Here is a 6,534-nt window from a genome sequence, read left to right as displayed (position 1 = left end):
TTACTTGTACCTGATGATGACAAAACCTTGTCGAAACGTTGTACATTTGCTGTTATGTTAACCTTACATTAAAGTTTTCTTCATTACCCATTCAAGCCGTCTCCAGCCATTATTGCTTGTCAATATTGCACCTTCTCGAAACCAGATACGACAAAGAAGAGAAGCCCTGGACACTGTATACAATATAATCAGAAATATATTGCATGTGTGAAACAAATATTTATTTAACCGAATGAGCTGTTTTGAAACACCTCTGTGGCAGCTTGGAAAGTCCATATGGTAATGATTTGACGTAGGAAGCGGTTATATATTTAAACTCAAACCTACATACCTTATGTGATTTTAAGTACTAATTACATACATCATCTACGATATTTCCAATAGTAGCACTTGAGTCGTGGCTTTACCTGTATGGTACTAGTAAGTATTTTTTTCAAGGGACAAATACAGCTTATTAAAACAGAAACATTCGTATAATTTGTAACTTTTTATTCTATTATATGTCTGCTACATAGGAAGAAAGACATAATATATTTCCTATCTTACTTTCTTCTTTCCAGAAATTACAACTGTACGCCACTCCTCTACCTCTGGGCTGATTGTCTTGAAACTTGAATTGCATATAACTTGGTCAAATACGCCCAGTCACCTTTTTCATTTAGTCATTCATTCCGATTTTCTGAGGTCAAAAATCTAATATTACAAAAACCACATATTTTGACCTGTAATCTTATCGTATTTTCATCAATCCAAATGAGACTTGACACAAAGATGCCATAGGACAACCCCCACAGACTAAAGAAGACAAATTAGCATACGCAGCAGAACAAATTTCAATTTTGGGAGCACCTTATTTACTACGCTAGCTGTGAACATTGAATTCAAAGTTGAAGCAGTGACTTCCTCTGTAATTATTCATAAAAAGTCTGTTCCCCATTCAAAGGGGTGATTCGCTACCACGTCAAAAGATTTGAGGAGGGGCACGTTTTTCCAGTAACTCCTCAGTTCCACCGCCTATGCAGATTTATGATTTCTTCCCTTCTTGTGATGTGACAGAGATTAAAGTTTAACAATTTGCAAAGTTAAGGCTTTTGTCCTGCCATTCCTTTACATTTCGACCAATCCAGATGATACTTGGCACAACGATACCTCACGACAACTCTCACAGACTGAATTATACAGATTTAAAATTATGCCTTTCTTACGATTTACAAGGGCCAAAGCTCAAAATATTTAGGACAAATAGTCTGTCATTTTTCATCTATATTTCGAGACCAATATACATGAAACTTTGCAACAATTCCCACAGACTAAAGCACACATATTTGGAATTTCTGCTTTTCCTTTGATGTTACAGGAGTCAAAGGTAAAACAAAAAAAAAAGGCAATGCATGTAATAGGGAGCTTTGAACCTAGATATATTTAAACATTATAAGGAATTGTAATCAATAGTGTTTTGATTTCACGTGCCGTGTCGAATAATAGGTCTTAATTATGAGTAAAGTTTTTGTGAATAAATCTGTTTACACAGGAACTGACTATCCTATTATAAGTATGCAAAACGTTTTTTTTTGTTTGTTTTTTCACAAAGTTGATACTGTGTTAAGTGTCCATCCCTCCAAAGTACGTATGTTGTAGTTTACGCAACCACCCCTTTCCTCCGCTTTGATTACCATAGTTTCTTGAAATTTACTGTGTTCGAGGATCTTATGAGTAATGTGAATAATGAAAGACACATAGCATTCTCACGTAATGTTTACCTTTCTAGATAAACTTCTGTTTAGTTTATCGAGTGAATAAAATATCTTTCCTTTCATTTACTTTTAGTACTTTGACCATCTTCCCTGATAAACTGTATTTTTCAATAGCACATTATGGCGAATAGTATAATAATAATAACTAAATCATTCACTATATATTTTTTCATTAGAAACCAGAACTGAACCACAAATAATTATCGTGCTTTGAAACTGCTTAAGGTCCGGCATGGCCAGGTGGGTAAGGCGCTCGACTCGCAATCTGAGGGTCGCGGGTTCGAATCCCCGTCACACCAAACATGCTCGCCTTCTCAGCCTTGGGGACGTTATAATGTGACGGCCAATCCCACTATTTGTTGGTAAAAGAGTAGCCCAAGAGTTGGCGGTGGGTGGTGATGACTAGCTGCCTTCCCTCTAGTCTTACACTGCTAAATTAGGGACGGCTAGCGCAGATAGCCCTCGTGTAGTTTTGCGCAAAATTCAAAAACAAACAAACTGCTTAGTGCACAGAAATGTTTCATTACACCATGTGCAGTAAAAAGCTCTCGTGCGTCAACTTGAACTGTCTGTAAGATTAGATTAAAACGTTTAATCGCTGACAGATTTTGAAGAACCTTTGCATTTAGAATAGGAAGATCCAGGTGTTTTTATTTATACGATTCTATTGCCGGTCTGTAATCAATAGGTATTTTTAGAGTTAAAAAACGAATTTTGAAAATTAGATTGAGCATCTATATATTTGTGTTAATACAAATATATGCATATATTTCTACTACATATATATATTTTAAGTTTCTCAATAACGGTGTTAGAATGAATACACTGCAAGCAGAATAACTGCAAGTACGTTTAGTTGTTTAAAACAACAACGATTAAGGATGTATATTAATGTATAAAATATACTATTAATTGTTTAAAACAACAACGATTAAGGACGTATATTAATGTATAAAATATACTATTAGTTGTTTAAAACAACAACGATTAAGGATGTATATTAATGTATAAAATATACTATTAATTGTTTAAAACAACAACGATTAAGGATGTATATTAATGTATAAAATATACTATTAATTGTTTAAAACAACAACGATTAAGGATGTATGTTAATGTATAAAATATACTATTAATTGTTTAAAACAACAACGAATAAGGATGTATATTAATGTATACAATATACTATTAGTTGTTTAAACCAACAACGAATAAGGATGTATATTAATGTATACAATATACTATTAGTTGTTTAAACCAACAACGATTAAGGATGTATATTAATGTATACAATATACTATTAGTTGTTTAAACCAACAAAGATTAAGGATGTATATTAATGTATACAATATACGGTTAGTTGTTTAAACCAACAACGATTAAGGATGTATATTAATGTATACAATATACTATTAGTTGTTTAAACCAACAACGATTAAGGATGTATATTAATTTATACAATATACGTTAAGTTGTTTAAAACAACAACGATTAAGGATGTATTTTAATGTATAAAATATACGGTTAGTTGTTTAAAACAACAACGATTAAGGATGTATATTAATGTATAAAATATACTATTGAACGATGTTGTTGTTTATTAAAGCAAAGCCACAATGGGCCATCTGTTGTGTCCACCGCGGGGAATCAAAAACGTAGACTTACCGCTGTCCCACCGGGGGACAGTATTTAACATAGTCGTTATTTAAAACCATGCGGAAAACTATTTAGATATTGTGTTAACAAATATGGCATAGTTCAACCAATTCATCACAAAATTTCTCGTATTACAACATGACAGACATTTATTCATTCATTCTAAGGCTCAGTATTATTACCTTCCTCATTCTCCAATGGGAAAGTTTCCGCTTTAAAATAATATACAACATTCTGTAGATGATTTTTTTAGGTATAAGTTTGGAAACTTTTATTGTAACTTAATTTCAACATCTGATTAATTATAAGATTTTTTTCAGCTCTTATGCCTATTGTTCGTTTGTTTTGACGCAAAACGACACAGTAAGCTACACGCTCTCTGTTCATCAAGGAGAATCTAACCCCGGATTTTTGCGTTGAAAGTTCGTAAACTTAGTACCGCCTCACTTAGGAATATTTCCACTGTGGAGGCGAGGAAATTGGCGCGTATATAACCTACAGTGGTCACTATGAGTTTAGTAAAAATTTATTAAAGAATACAATACAACACAATAACACAAGCCTGCGAATTTAAACTTCATAAAAGTTGTTTTTGTTTTAATAACGGGTTTTCTATAATTCAGCTTCGCAGGTTTCGAAAATAATGTTTATTTTTTTCTATCATGTAAGGATTTTTTACAAATCGGGAAGCAAAAAAAACTCTTACTTAGATCAAATTATTATTTCGTTTACCACAATGAACCTCTTTTATTATTATGTTTGGGCTATAGAACGATCGATGAGACTCTCACGTCGCGATTGGTCTAGAGAAACCTATAGCCAGGGGTTGTCAGCATTTTTAGCACAACAAAATGTGACCCGATTTCAATATAAATGATTCACTTGTGTAAAAGTACACATGACGTATTGTGAAAAATCTGTACGTGGTGGAGAAAATGGATATCATTTTCGGATTCAGCGTACAGAAATTACTGTAGAACATATAAAAGTTTCAATACAATAAAACCATCGCAGGCCTGTGATATTGACCGTTAACACAACTAACGTGCTTCTTCATTGCTTGCGTTACTGTTTACCTTACGTGTTGAACTTATTGTAAATCATAATGTAAATAACATAAAAAAAGATAATTGCTTTTTACACTTATAATAGATATATATATATATATATACACACATTGTTATTATATGACGCTTCGACTCATCACATGACTTAAGCACAAAACGTTCTGGTGCTTGAAGTGAGTTATATATAGTCAAAACTTCGCGTAATACGATATACATACATTACGATAAAATACTGAAAGCAGTTAACCTTATTATTTTTATAACATTTTTTTTATCATTCACAATCACTACCACTCTCACAAGAGAACTATAATATTTAACCAAAAGTGACGGACAGTTGACACTACTAATCTATCATCTACTAATTTATCATACTTAATAATAGTAATTACGTTCATGGTTCTTGTATTATTATTTATATTCGTCGGTGACATGCAGTTAACTCTGTTAATCTGATTCATGGTCACTGTTGATCATTAGTTGATAAGCTGACTGACAGCTAACATTACACATCTAATTCACGGCCATTTGTGCTGCTGGTAAAGTGACTAACAGTTAATACTGTTAGGTCGTTAAGAAATTAATGTCGCTTTTTTTTAATGAAAAAACCCGAACAATTTATATTTCAAAACAAAACATTTATTAAATGAAATATTCTCCATTCTTATCGATGATGCTATTCCATCTTACAATCAGGTTTTAATGCCCTGTTTAAAGAAATCACTTCGCTTTGAAGCAAAAAACATGTCGATGTCCTCTTTAACACTTTCCACATTTGCATACATTTTCCCATTAAGATGGTGTTGCAGCGAACGAAAGTGATGGTAATCTGATGGTGCCATATCTGGAGAAAATGGTGGGTGGTGGAGAACTTCCCAACCCAATTCCATAATCTTATCAAACCTGCCACAACTGGAAGTGCTTTGTCGTGGAGAAGAATGCCTTTCCGATTAACGAGCGAAGAGCGTTTCTGATGAAGGGCTTAATTTAAACGTTCCAGTTGCTGTTTGTTTGTTTGTAATTAAGCACAAAGCTACACAATGGGCTATCTGTGATCTGCCCACCACGGGTATCGAAGCCCGGATTCTAGCGTTGTAAGTCCACAGACATACCGCTGTGCCACTGGGGGGCTTCAGTTGCTGACTATAGATCTCTGTATTGACAGTTCATTGTGTATTGAGGAGTTTGAATTGAATTACTCCTTTGATGAGGTCGGAAGTGGTTTTTGTCTTGGACTGAGCCATTGTTTTTGGCGTTTAATATTCGCATAGAAAATTCATTTTTCATCACCGTTGATAATTCTGTCCAAAAATGGTTCACGCGCATTACCCGCCAGAAGAGACGAAGCAACGTTTACACGTTGTAAACAATGATCATAGGAGAATTCGTGAGGCACCCAAACACCTTCTTTATGGAGTTTTCCCATGTTCCTTAGATGTTTACGTATTGTTTCATAAGAGACATGCAATTTCAGGGCCATTTCACGAGTTTGTTGCCTTGGGTTAGACTCGACAAGCGTCTTCAAAGCATCAATATTAATTCCAACATATCGGCCCCTGCCATCACAGTTTTTAAGGCTAAAGTCACCCGAAAGAAATTTGCTGAACCGTAGTTGACACTTACGAACGTTCAAAACATTTCCATAAACTTCTTTGTGGCTACAGAGGCGTTGTTTCCCTTCTTGTATTCAAACAGCATTACATGCCGAATGTATGTCTCGTCGTGTGTCATCACTATAAGGAATTAGAGTATACTAAACTTTACACATTATATAGGCTACACTAACGTGACGTTTTGGTGATTCGTTTAACTATACACCTGGAAAAAAGTTAAGCACCCCCAAATATTTTTCAGGATTGCTTATTGAAAATAAGGTTTAATTTTCATGATGTTGAGCAATGTTCATAATTTCAAACATAATTAAAAGGATGTGAGCGTTCAGGTGTGACATTTATATCAGGCGCGTTTTTTTTCCCCACGTGCAACTTGCTCCCTTCTTCACGTCCAATATGCACTATTTTGTCGTGCATCAAATCCGTATTTAAGTCCCGAATTTC

This window comes from Limulus polyphemus, unplaced genomic scaffold (genome assembly GCF_000517525.1).
Source record: "Limulus polyphemus unplaced genomic scaffold, Limulus_polyphemus-2.1.2 Scaffold1142, whole genome shotgun sequence".
In the NCBI taxonomy this organism is placed as follows: Eukaryota; Metazoa; Arthropoda; class Merostomata; order Xiphosura; family Limulidae; genus Limulus; species Limulus polyphemus.
This window is presented reverse-complemented; position numbering follows the sequence as displayed.